Source organism: Peromyscus eremicus, chromosome 20, assembly GCF_949786415.1.
Source record: "Peromyscus eremicus chromosome 20, PerEre_H2_v1, whole genome shotgun sequence".
Taxonomy (NCBI): Eukaryota; Metazoa; Chordata; class Mammalia; order Rodentia; family Cricetidae; genus Peromyscus; species Peromyscus eremicus.
In genome coordinates, this window is record NC_081436.1 from 3,757,645 (window position 1) to 3,779,672 (window position 22,028).

Consider the following 22,028-nt stretch of genomic DNA (forward strand, 5'->3'; position numbering starts at 1 on the left):
GCCTGCCATATGATTGGATTAAGGGCGTGTGCTACCACTGCCAGACTTCTGCTATGGCTTGCTATTAGCTCTGACCCCCAGGCAAGTTTATTTATTACCATACAAATAAAATCACATTTCAGTACAAATAAAATATCACCATATATAATTAAAATAATAACAATAGCACATGCCTTTAGTCTCGACACTCAGGAGGCAGAGGCAGGTGGATTTCTGTGAGTTCAAGGTCAGCCTGATCTACATTGTGAGTTCCAGGACAGCCAGGGCTACATGGAGAAATCCTGTCTCAAAAAATAAATAAGTCAAATAAAAATTTAAAGACTGGCTCACATAGTAAAACCCAACTCCTTGTTGTGTATGAGAGGTTAAAAGAAAGAATAAAGAAACAGCCGAGGTGACTGACACTCTGAAAGGCCATGGCCTGAGAAGCACAAGTGGGGGCCAGCCTGGGGTACACAGGAAGGCCTGAGGAGCACAAGTGGGTGCCAGCCTGGGGTACACAGGAAGGCCTGAGGAGCACAAGTGGGGGCCAGCCTGGGGTACACAGTAGGCCTGGTGAGAGAAGGGGTGGGGGCCAGCCTGGGGTACACAGTAAGGCCTGGTGAGAGGAGGGGTGGGGGCCAGCCTGGGGTACACAGTAGGCCTGGGGAGGGGAGAGGAGGAGGCCAGCCTGGGGTACACAGTAAGGCCTGGGGAGGGGAGAGGAGGAGGCCAGCCTGGGGTACACAGTAAGGCCTGGTGAGAGGAGGGGTGGGGGCCAGCCTGGGGTACACAGTAAGGCCTGGGGAGGGGAGGGGTGGGGGCCAGCCTGGGGTACACAGTAAGGCCTGGGGAGGGGAGAGGCTGCAGAAGAACAGAGATGGACAAATGTGTATTTTGCGAAGAAAAGACTCTAATCCTAATGTCAGACAAGGTAGAACTCAAGAAAAAGCCTTGGATGAGGCAGATGCTTCGTACTGCGGTGCTAAATGCTGCACTAAAGATGTGGATCAAATAGCTACAAATACCAACACTGCAGCAACCTGGAGACAGAAACTACAGGAAAGTGGAAAAACAGACAGAATAATGGCTTTAACACACATCTCCCCCTCTAAGTTCAAAGAAATAGTAATAACAACAAAAATCTTAAAAGCCAGAAAAGTGAGGCTAGGTACCCTAAGCAATGCTATTTATTTACAAGCTGGATAAAAAAAAAAAAAAAAAAAAAGCTTTGTAAATTCCTAACGACAAAATGTCATATGACGATGAATCATCGAACTTGCTGCTTAAAGACTCACATCGGAAGGTTAGAAGCTTAAAGCAGCCAAAACGTCCCAGCCTCTGTGGCCAGGAGTCAGGAAATCAATGGCAGCATCCCGCGGATTCTGGCTCAGACTCTCTCATGAAGGTTCATCCAAGATGTGGCCAGAGATGGGCATGGAAGCACACACCTATAATCCCAGCGTTCAGGAAGCAGAGGCAGGCAGATCTCTGTGAGTTCGAGGCCAACCTGGTCTGTATAAGGAATTCCAGGCCAGTCAGGAGGACACAGTAAAACTGTGTCTCCAAAAAAAAAAAAAAAAAAAAAAAAAAAAGAAGAAGGAGGAGGAGGAGAGTGGGGGAGGAGGATGGAGAAGAGAGGAAAGAGGAGGAAGAGGGTAGAGAGGAGGAGGGTAGGGAGGAGGAGGGTGAGAAGAAGGAGGAGGGTGAGGAGGAAGAAGAAATGCTGCTGAAGCTGCTGTCATCTGAAGGCTTCACTGGGCCTGGGGAAGAGAAGGATGAGGATCTGCTCCCTAAGGGCCTACTCAGACAGCTATGGGGTCCCCAGGTCCCCAGGACACTTTCTGAGTATCCTTAGTGTCTGGCTTCCTCTCAGAACAAAGGATCAAAGAGAGGGAGAGAAACGCCCAGTGTCTCTTTAGGAGGTAGTCTCAGAGTTAACTCACTAGAGTTCCACACAGGCTCAAGTGGAGGGCCGCTGCCCTTTGAAGGGAAGAGTAACAACAAATTCGCAAATTATGTTTGTTATTGTTTGCTCGGGGTTTTGTTTGTCAGTGATAATAGGCAAGTGCTGGACCACTATGCCAAGTCCATCCTCAGTGTTTGCTCACAGGGCCGTGAGGTGGCGTCAAAGGTAAGGGCACTTGCCACTACGCTGGACAACTTGAGTTTGATCCCTGGAACCCACGTGGTAGAAGAGGAGCACCAAGCCCTACAAGTTGTTCACACATGGCCCTCCCCCTAAATACACACACACACACACACACACACACACACACACACACACACACAGAGAGAGTTTATAGACCAAGCTGGCCTCAAAAGCATGACTCTCCTACCTCTGTCTCTCAAATGTTAGGCAGATGGGAATGCACTGCCATGCCTAGCTCACAAATGACGTCTATTGGGGTTTTGTTTTGAGACAGGGTCTTATGTACCCCAACCAGCCTTGAACTCAATAGGTATCTGAGGATGACCTTGAACTCCTGATCCTCCTGCCTCCACCTTCTTAAAGCTGGGATTACAGGTGTGGCGGTTTGAAAGAAAATGGCCCCGAAAGGGAGTGGCACTCTTAGGAGGTGTGGCCTTGTTGGAGGAAGTGTGTCACATGGGGATGGGCTTCGAGGTCTCTTTTTCTCAAGCTTCCCTCAGAGTGGCAGTCAGTTGACTTCCTGTTGCCTATAGAATGTAGCACTCTCAACTCCAGCACCGTGTCTGCCTGCATGCCGCCATGCTCCCCACCGTGATCATAAAGGACTGAACCTCTGAAACTGTAAGGGAGCCACCCCAATTAATGTTTTCTTTAGAAGGGTTGCCGTGGTCACGGTGTCTCTTCGCAGCAATGGAAACCCTAACTAAGACAACAGGTATGTGCTGGCATGTCTGACACAAATTACGTTTTATCGGAGATGTACGCCAAGAGTAAAAATTCGGATTTTCTATTGAAATAAAGTTGATCTTTGGATAGTGTGCAATCAATGACCAAAACCAAGACCCCCTTCCATCTTGAACCTCAGGTAGCTCAGGTGTGTCAGACTCATTGTGTATATGTGGATGACCTTCAACCCTTGACCTTCCTGCCTCAGACTATCAAGTACTGAATTACAGGTATGTACAGCCATACCTGGCTTGTGTGGTGCAGGGATCACACCCAGGTGTCTGGTGCCTTTTCCTGTTGGTGCAATAAAATGCCTGACAAAATGACGTGAAGGGGCAGGCACAGAAGTCCCGGTCACAGGAGCTGGTCACGTGGTGTGTGCAGCCGGGAAGCAGACAGCGTAAGGCCGCTGCTCAGCTGGCTTTCTCCTTTGCTTCCAATCTGAGATCCTCACCCAGGGAGTGGGGCTGCCCAATTTAGGGTGCGTCTTCCTACCTCAGTTAACTTAAAAGACAATCCCTCACAGTAACTGGGCAGGGTGGTACATGCCAGTATTATTGTTGTTGTTGTTATTATTATTGGCTTTTTGAGACAGGGTTTCACTGTGTATCCCCGGTTGTCCTGGAACTCGCTCTGTAGACCAGGCTGGAGACGTGTGGTGCACGCCTTTAATCCAAGCTCTCTGGAGGCAGGCGGATCTCTGTGAGTTTGAGGCCAGCCTGGTCTACAGAGCCAGATCCAGGACAGCCAGGGCTACATAAACCCTGTCTTGAAAAACAAAACAAAACAAAATATGGTGAGAGAGCTGGCTGGGGTGGCTCATGCTGTGACCCCAGCATTTGGGAGGTGGAGACAGGAAGATCAGGAGTTCAAGGCCATCCGCAGCCAGGAAGGAGCACAGCAAATGTGAGTGAAGGAAGCCGGGGCTATAAAAGGTCCTGGGTTTTTTTCCCCTTAAATCTGTATTACATGTACTTACTATTTGTACATACGCGTACGGGTGGTGGGGATCATATGCCACAGAACACATACGAAGGTCAGAGGTCACATGCTTCAGGAGTTGGCTCTTCGCCATGTGGGTCCTCCTAGGAATCAAACTCAGGCTATTATATTTGACAAAATGGATCTTTCTTTATCTGCTGAGCATGTTGCTGACCCCAGGAGGTCCTGCTTCAACAGGCTGAGGAGACGGCCCGGGCAGTAGAGCGCCTGCCTTGCAAACACAGAAACATGAAGTTGGTCCCCAGACCCCATATGTTAACAAGCTGGGGTGCCAGCACTGGGGTGCTGGTACTGGGGTGCTGGTACTGGGGTGCTGGTACTAGGGTGCCGGCACTGGGGTGCTGGTACTGGGGTGCTGGTACTGGGGTGCTGGCACTGGGGTGCTGGTACTGGGGTGCTGGTACTGGGGTGCCGGCACGGGTTCGTAATCCCAGCGCTGCTCACCTCAGCCCAGGCTTTGTGGTGAGTTCCAGGCTAGTGAGAGTCCTGTCTCGAGGAAAACCAAATAAACACAAAGAGCCCCCCACACGCATGTGTATACATGTGCACACACACCCCCAGAGGGAGACTCTGTTTTAAAAAATGAAACGAAAACCATATGGTTAGCCTTTACTTCAAGCACCTACTCATAATCACAGGAGTGCCGTGCCCAAAGCCCTGGCTTGCGACTCTGCCTTATAACTACGCTGGAGTTCACGGCTCCACTGCTGACTCGCTGCACAAAATCCCGAGAGGAAAGCAGCCAAGCGTCCTAAGGCACGTCCTTTAAAAATGCTGCCATTTTGAGCACCCCTGGGGTTCCTGTTGGGTAAGGACTCCTTGGACGAGTATTCTAGAACCAGCTTCCGGAGCGCAATCATGACTAGCGTCTATCGCATTTGGATGGCTGGAATAGACTCTAGTCTGCCTTCCAGAAGAGCCCTGTCCCCTCAAGGATTTGTCCTGGACGTGGGGGGCTTTATGTGTGTTGACTCCAGCCTGCTACTTCGACATGACTCAACATTCCAACAGTCTTTGTGTTCAGCAATGCTTGTTCTGGGGTGCTCTTCCAATGTTCATAATGTTTCTGACAAATACAAAAACTAAAACTTAACTTTACTTTCCCAGTTTATTTACAAAGATAAAATACTCTGGGTACAACTCCGAACATGTATGATATAAAAGAGTAGTAAATGTGAAGTGTAATATACAGAGTATGTTATTTATTTATTTATTTTTGAGACAATCTCATGAAGTAGCCCTGGCTATCCTGGATCTCGCTCTGCAGACCAGGCTGGCCTCGAACTCAGAGACATTCCTGCCTCTGCCTCCCGAGTGCTGGGATTAAAGGTGTGCGCCACTACCACCACCCAGCTTTAGAACTATGAGTTTTGATAAAAGCATCAAACTACTTAGTTTTTTGCTGTTTGTTCTTGGAGATCTTGAGACTGAACCCAGGACCGTATGTTGTTATGGGGTGTCCACCAGAGAAGCCTGCTCGGACACAGGTTTAAGCCGATAGAAAGCCTTCATTAGCTGGCTGGCGACTACCCTGGGTGTTCCAGATCCCAGTGTAGCCCTGAGCCTTTCTCAGGATGAGTTTTTAAGCACAAAACCATGTCCTGGGTTGACATACCTCAGTTAACAAGAACTGTTAGCCAGAAGCAGAACCACAGAAGCCAAAACCAAGGTTAGTACATTTAGGGACTTTCCCAGAACCACAAACTTTGACGGATTAGGCCTTTGTTTTAGTTTTGGCATGTGGTGCTGTCTACCTGCTGAGTTTTACAGCCTGAATGGTACTTCCATCATGGACTCAGTTGTGCTAAGGTCTGAGGCCCTGTTCCAAATGGATGCTCTGCCATTAAGCTGTATCCTCAGAACTGGTTTTTTGTTTGTTTGTTTGTTGTTTGTTTGAGACAGGGTCTCATGTAGCCCAGGCTGCCCTTGAACTCCGTTCTTCCTGCCTTGGGTTCTTGAGTGCTGGGGTTACAGATGTGACCCACCATGCCTGGTAAGTATGCTGTGATAAAATACCCAGCAAAAGGACTTTAGAATTTATTTTGGTCTATGGTTCCAAAGGTTTCAGTCCTTCATGAGGAGGGGTGGACAGGAAACAGAAAAAGACACTGATTTCTTTCCCTATTTTATTCCACCCAGGCTCCCAACCTCTGGGATAGCACCACCCACATTCTGAGCATGAGATTTCCCCCCCCCCCAGCCCCCAGCTTAGTCTCTTTTGGTCACTCCCTCATCGGCGTGCCCAGAGGCACCTGGCTTTACTAGTACAGGTGTTTCTCAATCCAGACAACCAAGATTAAGCACCACGGAGCACAGTTTTAGTTGTCTTGACTGTCTTTGTTTCAGTGTTCCAGGTTACGAAATGGCAGCAGTCATCGTCAGCCCGATGTGCCAGTTACAACGAGCGGTTAATGATTTAACCCAGCTGGCTTAGCTATTTCCTGTGAACCAAATCTCTCCCATGGCCTGTTCTGTGCAGTTCATGAGCTAAACTGTCTTTTGTGTTTCCAAATGATGGTGGAGAGGAGAGAGGAGGAGAGCTCTAAGTCGAAGAGGAAAAGGCTAGAATTGGGGGTATGTGTAACTCCAGGCAGTACTCATGGGGGTAATTATTCAGCTGGATCAATACACAGCAAGGATAAGATGCACACTGGTGATGTCACGGTGTATAATTAGCTCCAAATCTTTTTCTTTGGGAGGGCAGTGGTGGTAACAGCTTTGGCTGTCCTGGAACTCACGCTGTAGACCAGGCTGGCCTCGAACCCACAAAGATCCATCTGCTTCTGCGTCCTGAGTGCTGGGATCAAAGGCACCCCACTGGAATTTATTTATTTATTTATTTATTTATTTTATTTATTTATTTTGGTTTTTCGAGACAGGGTTTCTCTGTGTAGCTTTGCGCCTTTCCTGGAACTCACTTGGTAGCCCAGGCTGGCCTCGAACTCACAGAGATCCGCCTGGCTCTGCCTCCCGAGTGCTGGGATTAACGGCGTGCGCCACCACCGCCCGGCCTGGAATTTATTTTGTACTAGATAAAGATGGCACTGTTTTTTCCAAATAAGTAATCAATTTCCCCAACACTTGTATTGAACAATTCATAAAGCTATGATCCGAACTATTATCTTTACTTTTTTAATATTCACTTATTACTTAATGATTTTTAAAAAGGATATCATTAGTTCAGGCTTTGAACTCTTGATCCTCCTGCCTCCACCCCTGAAGCGCTAGGATTAGAGAGAATATGCTACCAATGCTGCCTAGCTTTGGGTTTTGTTGTTGATTTTTAGACAAGGTCTTGCAGATTAATAGTGCTAGATGTCTTTGAATTCTTAAGTCTCCGGCCTCCGCTTCTCAATGCTGGGATTACAGACATTTGACGTCACACCCAGAATGAAATGTCATCTTTAATCCTACACCAAGTTAATCCTTACATGTGGGTGTCTGTTTCTGGGCCCCAGAAACAAAAGAAACAACAACAACATCAACAAAACTTTCTCTATATACACAGCATATTACCACACGCACTTCCGAGAGTGTCCGTCTGTCTATAAATCACGTTGTCATCTATAAACATGGGCCATATCCATAGCTATCCTGGGATGCATGTGACCCATGCATAGACTAGACACACCTGATGGAGATCATCAGTGACTTCAATCAAATTCTAAAAACTCGGAATTTTTCCTTATAAATCTGTACTTTTTTTTTTTTTTTTTTTTTTTTTTTTTTTTTTTTTTTTGGTTTTTCGAGACAGGGTTTCTCTGTGTAGCTTTGCGCCTTTCCTGGAACTCACTTGGTAGTCCAGGCTGGCCTCGAACTCACAGAGATCCACCTGACTCTGCCTCCCGAGTGCTGGGATTAAAGGCGTGCGCCACCACTGCCTGGCCATAAATCTGTACTTTTTGTTTGTGGGTTTTCTGTTTGCTGGAGTTCTAGGCCTGCACCACCATGCCTGACACGAATATGCACGATACTCTTAACAGAATGCATAAAAACTTACACTGTTGGCTGTGCAGGCCACTTACAAATGATCAAAAGCAGAAAGCCAGGGTGGTAGGTGGTAGTGCACACCACTGGCCCCAGCACTCAGGAGGAGGCAGAGAAGTAGCTGGATCAATGTGAGTCTGAGGCTAGCCTGGTCTACATAGCAAGTTCCAGGCCTGCAAGGTCTGCAGAGTGAGACCCAATCTCACTATCTCAATAAATATATTATTTTTATAATAATTTATAAAAGTAGAAACATTGCTACTGCAGAGAAGAGGCTGGCTTGGCGAAGCCGAGAAACCTGCCTATTACTCATGGTAAATAAGTCCAAAAAGGGCCAGGCATGGTGGCGCACACCTTTAATCTGCAGTCCCAGAATTCCTATAATCTTGGCATTTGAGAAGCTCAGGCAGCTGGATATCAATTCTAGTCCAGACTCCACAGGAAAGCTTGGAGGTGGGGTAGAGAATGAGCTCAAACCCTGGCCATGGCGGGGCATGCCTGCAATCCCAGCGCGTGAGAGGTGGAAGCCACAGGATCACTGCATGCTCAAGGCCTGCGTGTCTGGAAAGCAGAATGGGAATAAAACAAACAAACCCCGAATTAGAAAGTGGGCTCTGATATAGCTTCCTTCCTTGAAAACTAGATGTAAGGCTGACCCTATAGCTTTTCTTGTGAGAGGGTTGACAGTGCAGTGCACACAGTGCATTGACCGTATAGAGAGAGTCTAATCTTCGTTTTGTTCATCTGTAGAAGGGGAATGGGGATGCAGATTTTAGGAAAGATGACTTTATGCTTTTATCTGTATTTTGAAAGTAGACATTGACCATTCTTCTACATGATCCCAAAAGTATATTCGGAAGCTGACCACAAATGTTATCTGTTTGCTGACAGGGCTGTGCAGATCTCCCAATAGAGATGTGCATGTTGGTATTTCCTTCTGCCTTTTAGAGTTAATAGAAGTTACCTGTGAAAAGGCGGCATGCTGGAGACACGGAAGAGGACCCAGGAGCAACTTAAACTACGCAGCATTACTGTCCTCTCACGGGGAAAAGTCAGGAGTGGGTGAGAGGGCCAGAGTCTGGTAATTTAAGGTGACAGACACCAATAGTAAGTGTCTTTGAATTTAAAAGCCGCAGTAAGAAAGGACATAATTAAATTACACGAGGACAAAGAGGGATAGAGAAAGACGAAAAGGTGTTCTCAGGTCAGCCTTCCACCACAGCCCGGCACTGTTCTCTGAGCGCTCCCTAGAGAGGCTTCCTCCACCGAGTGACATTTGAGGTATTAAACATGGGAGATGAGATTGGATACCTCGAGCATATGATCCTTAAGGGCCTGACGGTGCACCCTTCCTGCTGAACTAGTTTCTTAGCCCGGAGGCTGATTCTTGAGCTCGGGTGTTCTCCTGTTCCCCAATGCTCCGCAGACTCCTATCATTCTCTGGCTGAAAAGAACGAGGAAGAACGAACAGATCAGATTCTGCTGTGGGGCATGCAGTTTACCTTCTGAAAATCCGCGTAGGAGAAGAGGAAGAAATCTGAATTTCCCAACGCTAGGGCCCAGGTGTCCTTGGAGTTAATCTACATCATGGATCTGAAACATTGCTACTGCAGAGAAGAGGCTGGCTTGGCGAAGCCGAGAAACCTGCCTATCACTCATGGTTAACAAGTCCAAAAAGGGCCAGGCATGGTGGCGCACACCTCTAATCGCAGCACTCAGGAGGCAGAGGCAGGCAGACTGCTAAAAATTCTTGGTCAGCCTGATCTACATCATGAGTTCCAGGCCAGCTAGGGCTACATAGAGAGACTCTGCCTCAAAAATAAGTAGTTAGGTAGATGATTGATTGATAGATAGATAGATAGATAGATCAGACAGACAGACAAAAAAGACTCATTGCTGTTGGGAAGGAGTCCAGATGGAGGAGGGAGTTAAGAGGTGGGAATAGAAGGTGTCTGAATATGATAGAAATACATTATGTACATTCATGGAATGTCAAATAATTTAAAATTTAAAGCATTTTAAAAAGAAATAAAGATGGAATGCAAACAAACTCTAACTTCAAAGCTTGTACCCATCCTGCCAGTGTGAGAGCGTCCGCCTGGATGTCTGCCCCCTTCTCAGTAATATATCACCTCCCTTACTAATACCATTCCCACCACACAACGACGTTACCCTCCAACAATTTACTATTCAGCATATTCAGAATCCAACAAAATCCCAAAGGCTTGTCATCTGCTGAAGTACTTGTGTGTGTGTTTAAAATCCTAAATAGAAAGCTGGGTGTGGAGGCGAGAGGGTCATTTTAGTTAATTAATTTAAATAAATAAAGAAATCCTAACAGTTGAAGGAAGTATGTTGATCTTGCCAGCAATGAGTTTTTCAAAAGGACAATCACTTCCACCTTCATTTATTGGAACTGCTTGGAGGCAGGAAATCCCCTTCCTTGACTTGTGGTATTTATGTGGCTGTTGTTTGCAAAGAACACAATCTATTCTCAGGCTTTGACATTTCCAAGTGGTTTTGCTTTTTAATGGAACATAGTTTAGTTATTCTTAAAGGTTTCCACACAAGAGGTAATTTTATTTCTATATTCTGGGAAAATAAACTACACGAGCAAAGAATGTCCAAGTTGTTTTGTTATTGTTTTGAAACTGCTCTTATGTAGTCCAGGCTGGCCTCAAACTCACTATGCAGACGAGGATGACCCGGTCTACATAGTTAGCTCCAGGACAGCCAGGGTTACATACAGAGGCCATGCCTAGAAACAACTTAAAAACAATAACAAAGTCAGCTATTTACTTCTCATTCATAAAAAAAAAGTATTCATTATCAGGATAACTTTTAATTCTAGAAATTACCTTTAATACACTCATATCATGGTGATTAGGGTAACTGGGAAGAATGCAAATTATTCACGTATGAGAAATTCAGTTGTTTTTTTTTTTTTTTTTTTTTTTTTTTGGTTTTTCGAGACAGGGTTTCTCTGTGTAGCTTTGCGCCTTTCCTGGGACTCACTCGATAGTCCAGGCTGGCTTCGAACTCACAGAGATCCGCCTGGCTCTGCCTCCTGAGTGCTGGGATTAAAGGCGTGCGCCACCACCGCCCGGCGAAATTCAGTTCTTTTTCATAATAACCAAGAATCATCTGGGCAGTGGTGGGACATGCCTTTAATCCCAGCACTTGGGAGGCAAAGGCAGGCAGATTTTGTGAGTTCAAGGCCAGCCTGGTCTATAAAGTGAATTCCAGGGCAGACAGAGTTGTTCAACAGAGAAACCCTGTCTCCAAAAACAAAAAACAAAAAAAAGCACTTCAGATTTTTTTAATCTATTTTTTTAAAAATTTTATTTGCATTGGTGTTTTGCCTGCATCTATATCTGTGTAAGGGTGTCAGATCTTGGAGTTACAGACAGTTGTGAGCTGACATGTGGGTGCTGGGACTTGAACCTGGGTCCTCTGGAAGATCAGCCAGTGCTCTTAACCACTGAACCATCTCTCCAGTCCCTTGTTTTTGTCTTTTAACAAAGTAAAACCAATTATCTTCTCACTAAACAGGTTGTCATAAGGCTGCTTGCTGTGTGCCTGACCACCTGACTTGATCTCTGGAGCCCATGTGAAATCAGGGGGTGTTGGGGGACAGCTGTAACCCCAGCATTCCTGTGGTGAGATGGGAGGCTGAGAGGGAATGGGTTGGAAACTCTGGGGCCAGCTGGCTTCAAGTACAAAGTAACAATAAGACAGACCCTGTCTTCAGGAGGTAGAAAGTGAGAACTGATTCCCAAAAGTTGTCCTCAGATTTCCACACACATGGCTGTCACACACACACACAGACACACACTAAATAAAATAAAATTCTTTTAAAAGGTTCTGATAGACATATAAATAGATCAGAATGTCCAAAAATAGACCCACACAAACGCTCACTTAAGTTGCAACAAAGACGCCAATGTAACCCACTGGGAACAACAACAGCCTTCTCGGCAAAGGATGCTCAAACAGTAGGCAATCTTCATGGAAACATTTTAACTCTTACCCACACCTTGTGTCAAAAATTAACTTGATGTGGAAACAGACCTATAAGTCAGACTACAAAACAGGACAAAAGTCTGTGAGAAAGGTTTCTTAGACAGGATTTTAAAAAATACCGGTAAGATATTAAAGGAAAAACCAGATAAACTAATTTTACAAACTGGAAAATTTTACATACAAATGTAAATGTAAATTTTATGGTAATGTGTTCTCCAGTCTCCTGACTACAGGGAACCACTGCCTTTGGTTTTTAAAAAAGCCAGGTGTGGTGGCCCACGTCTTTAATCCCAGCACTTGGGAGGCAGAGGCAGGCAGATCTCTGTGAGTTCAAGGCCAGCCTGGTCTACACAGGGAAACCCTGTCTCAAAAAAACAAACACTCAGAAAATTAAAAACAAAACAAAACAAACGAACACAAGAAATTTCAAGTTTCAGGAGTTCCTTACATGTAGATTACGAAAGGCTCTTTCTTTCTTTCTTTCTTTCTTTCTTTCTTTCTTTCTTTCTTTCTTTCTTTCTTTCTTTCTCTCTCTCTCTCTCTCTCTCTTTCTTTCTTTCTTTCTTTCTTTCTTTCTTTCTTTCTTTCAAGGTGCCACAGAAGGGCTGTTTTCAAGTACTGTTTGGTTGATGACTCAGTTCCTTCAAATATACAGGAGGTATGGAGGAGAGAGGACAGCTAAATGGATCTTTGTCTGGGGATTACAATCTTCCAAGGAAAACAATAGGAACTCCAGATGTTTATGTAACAAAGGGATGTTCGATAGACTCTCAACTGAAATGCAAAGGCTGGTCAGAAAGCAGACTAGTAATTTAACAACCAGATGAGTAATTTAATAGATGCAACTGCTACTAGTCTTTGCTTTGCTGTGACTTAAAGAGAAGGTTGACTCGGGCTCATTTGCTGAGGGTTCAGTCAATCATGGTGGGGAGGGAGTGGCGGAGCAGACAACAGGAAGTTAGTTCTTTCCCGGCCTTCTCCCCCACTTGTACTCTGTCCAAGGCACTGACTTATGGAATGGTTCCCCCTCATTCAGGATATGTGTTCCTCCTCAATTATTCCTGTTTGAAAACGTCCTCAGTGGTACACGGGTGTCCTCATTCATCTATTTTTTTAATTAAAAAGGTTTTTTTTTAAAATTCTGGCCTCTGTGTGCAGTTGCCCACAGAGGCCAGAAGAGGGCATTAGATTCCCTGGAGCTGGAGCTACAGAAGTTATAAGCTCTTGATGTGGGGGCTGGGAACACATCTTGAGTTCTCGTCCTCATCTCTTAAGTGAGTCTAAATCAAGTTCACAATAAAGACTAACCATTATATAGTTTTTAAAAATATTAAAGGAGGCCATTTGTTTGACTCAACTCTTATACTCTCCTGCAACTGACCTGAGCAAACCAACATGGAGTCACTCATGCTGAATGTCACATATTCAAACTGACCAATCTTTTTCCTAAACATGGAGAGTTAAGCTGTAGTCAGCTTAAAGAAATCACCTTTGGTCCGATGTGCTGGCTCACGCCTTTAATCTCAGTACTTGGGAGGCAGAAGCTGTCGGAACTCTGTGAGTTCCAGGCCAGCCTGGGTTGCCACATAGTGAGACCCCATCTTAAAACCAACCAATCAAACATGTTCCCTTTCTTTTAAGTCTTACAAAGTAAGAGGTAACCCAGCTATGTGTGTGTGTGTGATTGTATGTGTGTGGTTGTGTATGTGTGTAGGGTTGTGTAGGTGTGTGCCTGTGTGTGGTGTGGTGTGTATGATTGTATGTGTGCGTGTGTGTGGTTCTGTATGTATGTAGGTTATGTGTGCGTGTATGTGGTTCTATATGTATGTAGGTTATGTGTGTGTGGTGTGTGTATGTAGGTGTGTGTATGATTGTGTGTGGTGTGGTGTGTATGTATGTAGGGGTAGGTGTGTGTGTGCACTTGTGCAGGATTGTGTGTATGGTGTATGTAGGTGTATATATGGTTGTGTGTGTATGTGTGTATATAGGGTTATGTATGTGTGTGTATGTGTGTAGCATTGCGTGTGTGGTGTGTGTATGTAGGTGTGTACATGTGTGTGTATGATTGTATGTGTGGTGTGGTGTGTGTGGTTGTGTGTTTTGTCTGCATGCATGTCTGTGTACCATATGTGTGCCTGCTGCCCATAGAGGCCGTAAGAGGGTATTAGATCCCCTAAAACTGGAGTTACAGACGGTTTGTTAGCCACCACGTGGGTGCTGGGGATGAATCTCATTCCTCTGCAGGAGCAGCCGGAGCCCTTAACTGCTGACATCTCTTCAGCCCAGTGACTAGCGTTCCCTGCTACTGTTTGTCACCTTGTCCTCGTGTTACAAATTCATTGTTCTGCTGTTGTGTGTATGGGGGGGTTACTTATTCTAGTTGACACAATGAAGATTGCTCTGATTAATGAATTACAAATGAAAGCCAATAAAATTTGTTATAATTTTGACATCTCTGCTGATACTTTCTCTTCTTGCTGTGCTGTTTATCACACCCAAAGCCAGCAAGGTGTGGTGGCATACACCTTTATTCTCAGCACTTGAGAGGCAGAAGCAGGCAAATATCTGAGTTCAAGGCCAGCCTGGTCTACAGAGAGAGTCCTGGGACCTGAAGGGCTACACAGAGAAACCCTGTCTCAAAAGACCAAAATAGAAGAAGAGGAGGAGGAAGAAATGGTGTAGTCTAACACAGTTTACTTAAGGACCAATGGCTGCTTTCCTCCTCAAAACTGGAAAGAAATAGTCACCTTGTAGACAAGAACAAAATAACAAAACAAGTGTAATCCAATAAGCATTTACTGGCAAAGAAAAGCATTGCAGCAATTATCTACAGTGACTTCTTGAGTGACAGCTTATACCAGGACCTGCCCCAGCAAGTGGCTGATCTCCTGGCCTGGAACTGGACAAGGTGGTCACTGAGAAGTTCACCAGGAAACCATTTACATGATGGAAGAAAGCAAGAAGGGGGAAATGTGTGCATTACCAGATGGGCTTGAGGACACAGCACAGATCACCACGTGCAAGATTGCCCCATGCAGGGTCACTGCAGTGACCCAGTTCCCTGTTTGTCCTGCAAGTGAAAAAGGAGAATTATACTATTATTTCTGCAAATTTGGTACTCAGTGGGGTATTGGCCATGGGATCAATCACATTGTCACCATTGGCAATCAATCTCTGCGTGTGCTGAGATTTCTTGTCTACAGTTCCTCGTGTCATGGTGACTCCCAGCCATAAAATTATCTTTGTTGCTACTTCATAACTGTAAATTTGTTACTGTTATCAACTGTAATGTAGATATCTGTGTTTTCCAATGGTCTTAGGTACCCCTATGACAAGGTCATTTGACCCTAAGGGGGTGGCGACCCACAGGTAGAGAACTGCTGTGGTGGGAGACGGCCTTGGACTTCTGACTCTTCTTCCATTTCCTCAGTGCTCAGATTACAGCTTCCACTATCCTGTCCAGCCCTTTTGTTTGTTGTTTGTTTGAAACAGCGGTCTTCCTATTTAGTAGGCTGACCTGGAGTTCACATGTAGATCAGGTTGGCCTCAAAGTCATAGAGATCCATGTTGTGGAATATTATTTTAAGATGTGTTATATTTGCTTATGCTGTGGAACATTTGTTTAATGATGCAAAGCTGTGTTGCATTCTTTTATGTTGCATTTGTTTAACTCTGTGAAGCTGTGTTCCTGTGCCTGTCTAAAACACCTGATTGGTCTAATAAAGAGCTGAACCACCAATACCTTGGCAGAAAAGATAGGTGGGGCTGGCAGGCAAAGAGAATAAACAGGAGGAGAAATCTGAAAAAAGGAAGGAGCAAGAAAAGGAAGAAAGGAAGACTCCAGGGTCCTGTTCTGTAGCTACTCCAGTATTACCAGTTATTATACATGCACCATAAAAGCAGATATAATTAAGTTCACTTTTCAAATACTTACCATAAATTTCAAATGTTTGGTTTGGTTTGGTTGTTTTATTGAGACAGGGTCTCACGTAGCCCAGGCATGCCTTAAACTCATTAGGTAGCCAAAACAACCTGTGATCCTCGTACCTCTGTCTCCTGGGTGTTGGGATTGCTGGCTTGTGCCACCGTGCCTGGCTCACATTCACTACTGAAGCCACATGTTTTTAACTTTCACGGTTTATTTCCCATCCTCCTTTCCATTTGGCTTCAGCGTCTGCAGAACTGTTTATGGCCACGTTGTTCCAACCCAGGGTAGCGGCCCGAGCACGGAAGCTGCAGGTCAGTCCTCGGTGGCTGCCCAGGCCCTCCTGTCTTCACTCAGGAACTTCGAGATAAGCACAGAGGGCATCTACATCCCTTCAGACTAGTCTGCCACCTCCGGCTGGGCAGCAGTGAACTCAGGAGCTCGTGTGCTCTATTTGCCCGGAAATTCCTCCTTGGCCAGCCTTTTCAGTGGTGGTTTAGTCTTCCTTCTCAGCCTCTTCAGGATCTCTGTGGGGATCAGGCATAACTTCCCATGGGGACTCACAAGAGATGGTGCCACGTACCTGAAAAGGGCAGGACTTCCGGGGCTAGCATCTATCACACCAGACCCACGGAGCTGCTGTTGTTGCATGGGATGGCAATGTCCACAAAGCCTGGAGAAGAATCTGTTACACAGAGGGATGGTAGGCAGGATGACGCTTGCGTGAGGAGATGGTGGTCCGCCCTGGAATAGTCACCAGCGGAAGCTGTAGCTCCAGGAAGGTTGTTTGGATTAGGTTAGAAAAAGTCCCAGGAGTGAAACAGCAGCCATTGGAGTGGAACCAGTGGTAGCTGGTGTTCCTGAGGAGATGGTGCTGGCATCAGCCGGGTGTCCGATGGCTTCAATGGCAGCAATGGCGTTGGCCACCTGCGACAACTTCTCCCAGGTTCTCTTCATATTTATGATGAAGATGCCTTCCCTTTCCTCTTATATCTGTACCGTTCTATCTGGAAGTCAAGGTTGGTGCCACCTAAGTGGGCTCCGGCGACGAGGGAGCCAGGGTGTCCTCCATCTGCAGAGCATCAAGGGCTCCAGACACTGGGTCAAAGTGTCCCTTTGAGTTAATCAAGAACAACTCTGTATCACCCTCCCTGGGCAGCCAGGAAGGGCTAAAGCCACATTGGAAACACAGACGATATGTTCTTCTGTCCTTGCGGCACTTGGGAGGTATGTGAGCAGCTGCCTCTGCCTATACATTTCCCTCTTTTAATTCTGTTCTTCCCTTTGCTAGCAGATAAAGGCCTATGATGGTATCAGCATTTTTGTTTAGCTTACACACGAGCTGAAAGTTGTGAGTTGGCTTTTGTAATAACTATCGCATCCTAATTATCTTTCCAAACATCATATTCTAGGGCTGTAATTCAGTGGTAGAGAGTGCTTGCCTGGCATACAGGAGGTCCTGAGCTCTTGAGTACATAATTGACAACAAAAAACTGCACTCACGTTCACTGATGCTTTTTTTTTTTTTTTTTTTTTTTCTCGGCTTTTTCGAGACAGGATTCCTCTGTGTAGTTTTGGTGCCTGCCCTGGATCTCACTCTGTAGACCAGGCTGGTCTCAAACTCACAGAGATCCGCCTGCCTCTGCCTCTCAGTGCTGGGATTAAAGGTGTTCGCTACCACACCCAGCTCACTGGTGCTTTTTACTTGGCACAAACACACACAGCTGTACATGAGTACGTGTGCTGCCGCGACTGAGTGAAAATATCTGTCTCCAGAATGCAGGGGCAGAAGGCATAGGCCACCATACTTGTCAAAAACAAAAACAAAACAAAACGGTTTGATGCCGGACGTGGGCACACCTTTAATCCCAGCAGCTGAGAGACAGAGGCAGGAGGATCTCTGAGTTCCAGACCAGCCTGGTCTACAGGGTAAATTCCAGGAGAGCCAAGCCTACGCAGAGAAACCCTGTCTCAAAAAACCAAACCAAACCAAAACAACAACGTAAGTTTTGATAATACTTTTTCCATGATGTTTCATACGATCAAACTGTAAATGTTTGATTACGATTTGACTCAGCTAAGAAGATGCCTGCTTTCCTACCAAGAGAATACAGTTCAGGTCTGGGCGTCGGCTGACATTTTCATTTAAGTTAATCATTAGACAAAAGTGAAACAATGGGAAATTACATTAGAACTCATTCATTTGTCAATGACACAGCACTTCTTTGCAGAGTTACAGAGTAGCTCACCAGTACCTGCCTGGTTTCTTGACTTCTTACAATGTGAAGGCTGCTATGGCTGCTTTTCTACTTAATTCTGCTTCATTACCATTTTCTCTACCAGCCTGCTGCCGCCTTTCATAAATTAAGCATGCAGCTGGGAATGTAGCTCAGCTGGGAGAGGGCTTGCTAACACAAAGCCCTGAGTTTGATCCCCAGCACTGCATAAACTACAGCGAATGGGTGTGCCATGCCTAGGATCCCAGCACTTGTGAGGTGGAAGCAGGAAGATCAGAAGGCCAAAGTCATCTCTGGCTACACGGTGAAGTTAAGGCTGGCATTAGGAGACCTTGTCCCTAAATAAGTAAATACTGGATCACAGCCATGTCCATTCTCTATGCATGGTCTGTGGTCACTTTTGCGGTGAAAGATGTGTAACTATTACAGAGACTGTGTATCAGGAAAACCTAAACCATTTACTAGTTGGCCTGTTTTGTTTGCTTGAGACAGTGCTGTAGTGGGTAGCTGTTCTAGCTATGACCTTGAAGCACTGCCCCTAGTGAGGTGGCAGGTAACTGTTACACCTGCCTATGACCTCGAAGTACCTGCTCCTGGGGCGTGGCCACTCCAGGACCCTTAAGACCTGGAATGCCCCTACACAGCATTCTCTCTTCTTTGCTCCCCAAGGTTTTGGATGCTGGAGACAGACCAGGCAAAAGAACAGCGTGGGACTGTGCCTCAGCCTTCCTGTACCACCGTGCAATAATTCCTCTGTTCTGTATCATGAATTTGCCTTCTCTAATAAATTCCTTTGCCCGTTAAGCAGACTCCGTGGATTGCTAGCAATATCTTTACCCAACACAGTGTCTCACTATGTAGCCCTGGCTGTGGACCAGGTTGGCATGGAACTCAGAGACAACCTGCCTGCCCCTGTCTCCCAAGTGCTGGGATTAGAGGTGTGTGCCAGTACAACCTGCTAGTGGTTGGCTTTTTTTTTGGGGGGGGTGGGGGGTTCAAGACAGGGTTTATGTGTGTAGCCCTGGCTGTCCTGGATCTCACTCTGTAGACCAGGCTGGCCTCAAACTCACAGAGATCCACCTGGCTCTGCCTCCCAAGTGCTGGGATTAAAGGCGTGTGCCACCACCGGCCAGTTTAGTAGTTGGCTTTTTTACACAAAATATTTGCTGACACTTGGTCCAGAAAAGTTAAAAAAAAATAATAAAGGAAGTCCTCCATATGGTATGTGTATGTATATATGTATGAATGTGTGTATGTGTGTGTATGGGTGTATGTGTATGGGTGTGTGTTTGTGTGTGTGTGTGTATGGGTGTGTATATATTGGTGTGTGTGTGTGTATACCAGTACAGAAACGCCTTGACACACATGCGCAGTCTGAGGATGACTTGCAGGCATTGCTTCTCTGATTCCACCACGGGTCCTGCGATGGAACTCAGGCTGTCAGGTAAAAGTGCTTGCTTTTATCAGCCCAGCCATCTCACCAGCCCAAAATTTGATTCTTAAGAATGGCTGTAATAAGCCAGGAGGGTGGTGCCAAATGCCTTTAATCCCAGCACTCAGGAGTCAGAGGCAGGTGGGGCTCTAAGTTTGAGGCTAGCCTAGTCTACAGAGCGAGTCACAGGCCAGCCAGGGCTATACAGAGAAACCCTGTCTCAAGCTAACAAACAAAGAAACAAAAAAAATGGTTATACTAAAAACTGGCTCATAAAATCCCACTAGTTTAACATCAGCACGGCAAATATAAGCCTCTGGTGGTGTGCCACAACCTATACTTTCAAAAGGACCCTGTGGGAATTGTTGATCTAGTAGGTAAGTGGCTGAAACAAGATTTAGCTCCAACACCCCAACACAGGTTACATTTTGTAGACTTTTTGGTGGAGGATGGATTCCTTATTGGCTTGGCTTTGTGTTTTTATTAAGGGGTTACATATGCAACAGAATCCATTTACTGAAGTACAATCCCATACTCCCTTTAAAAGAATTTATTTTTATTATGTGTGTTGGTGTTTTGTCCACATGTATGTCTGTGTGACAGTGTCAGATCCCCTGGAACTGGAGTTACTGATGGTTGTGAGCTGCCATGTGGGTGCTGGGAATTGAACCTGGGTTCTCTGGAAGAACAGCCGGTGCTCTTAACCGCTGAGCCATCTCTCCACACACCTAGCTCTTAATCGCTGAGCACATCTAGAACACACGAGGCCCTGGGGTCCACTCAGTTTTGCTGGTCTTTCCTTTCTGTTTTGGTTTTTGGCAGGGTCTTAGCCTCCCATGGTGTTCAGAGCTTAGGGACTAAGCCTGGGCCTTGCATATACCAGGCTAGCACTCTGTCACTGAGCTATATTCTCAGTTTATTCATGCTTCATAGCATTAAAGCAAAATAAGCAGGCCATTGGCCTAAGGTTATTTTTGTTCCAGAAAGTCCTTCTAACTGATTAATTCTGAATTGGGATAGCCATTCACAGATAGCCAACCGGTCAATGGTTATATAACTAGGGAGCTGCCGTGTGACCATAGCCAATAAGGCAAAGCCTAGCTGTAGCCGATATCACTACTTCCTTGTTCAGCTTATAAAGCTCATTTCCCAAGCTGTTAGAGCCGTTTGCTGCTTTCCTATTCAAAAACCTCTTCTTATGTAACTTTTTAAATGATTTATTTTTATGTGCATTGGGGTTTTACCTGCATGTATGTCTGTGTGAGGGTGTTGGGTCCCCTGGAACTGGAGTTACAGACAGTTGTGAGCTGCCATGTGGGTGTTGGAAATTGAGCCCAGGTTCTCTGAAAGAACAGTCAGTGCTCTTAACTGCTGAGCCATGTCTCCAGCCCCTTCAAAAAAAACTTTTAATGTCTGAATAAAATGTTAATTGTTCCTGGAGCTTCTTAAGTGCATTCATCCAGAAATGGGTCTAGGTTAGATATGTGAATGAAGAGGCTATTCTGTTGTTGGAATCGTTCATCTCCTTAAAACATATTCATCAACTGCCTTTTGTAATTTTTTTTTTATTGTTATTTGTTGTTAGATACTCTCACTCTGGAACACAAGCAGGAACCATCCTACTTCAGACGGAATGGTCACTTGTCATTGTGTCCTTTGTCTTTAGGACCGTTATACAAATCTTTCTACCACTAGCCCTGATATCACTTAGCAATACTCACATGAAATGCTTCAGAACTCCTTTCGTTTGATATTTTACTTCGGGAAAGGGTACGATCAAAGGGCATCATGCGGCGGAATGGAGCTGGAGAAAATCTGAGGGCTGGATGGCCTAACGCTATGCCTTCTCATGGCCTCTACAACTCCGAACAGCCCAAGTGCAGGAACAAAAACACTCTAGCCGACACTGCTGACAAGTTCGAGTCCACTCTTGGGAGTGTGCTACTTCTCTTACAAGCCTCTTTTTTTAAAAAAAGGTTTGTATTTATCTTTATTAATACGTGTGTGTGCTCGCGCGCGCGTACGCCAGAAGATAGTGTCAGATCCCCAGGAGCAGAAGTTACAGGCAGTTGTGAACCAACAGGTCGAAGTGATCTTCAGCTGCACAGTGAGTTCCTGGCCAACCTCAGCTAAGACCCAGCCCCGGTCTCAAAAAATAAAGGAAAACCTCCAATTGTTGCAAAACAAAACAAAACAAAAACAAACAAAAAACAAACAAACAAAAACAAATCACAGCTCTTGGAGAATTTGGACACCATCTACTCTCTTCCGGCCCTTTCTTTCCATGAGAGAACTCAGGTCCACTGAGGTGAGCTGACAGAATGCTAGCCCCAGCCAGGCCTCATTCGCAGCTCCACAGCACAGGCCATGGCCTCTTGTAAAACACCTCTGCACAGACCTTCACCTGACCGCACCAGGAACTTCCCTGCAGTTGAACTTAGACCAGACTTCTGGGCGAGTCTCAAATTGCTGCAATCCCTAGTCAGAGAGAGGTAGGGTGAGCCTGAGAGGCCACATGGGAGCCACGCCTCCCGCATCGCCTCCGCTGCTAGGGCGACGCCGGCG

The 22,028-nt window shown here is 45.8% G+C and overlaps 1 long non-coding RNA gene across 2 annotated transcripts; it reads right to left on the reverse strand.

Moving 5' to 3' along the window:
- Positions 1 to 8,187: 8,187 nt before the first annotated feature.
- On the reverse strand, positions 8,188 to 22,022 carry LOC131896709 (uncharacterized). Of its 2 annotated transcripts, none has more exons than XR_009375494.1 (3): positions 21,862 to 22,022; positions 9,158 to 9,290; positions 8,188 to 8,407 (listed from the first exon to the last, which is right to left on the reverse strand). It is a non-coding gene; the product is annotated as an uncharacterized LOC131896709 (long non-coding RNA). The 2 variants fall into 2 exon arrangements; XR_009375495.1 differs by lacking the exon at positions 21,862 to 22,022 and adding an exon at positions 21,185 to 21,403.
- Positions 22,023 to 22,028: the final 6 nt, after the last annotated feature.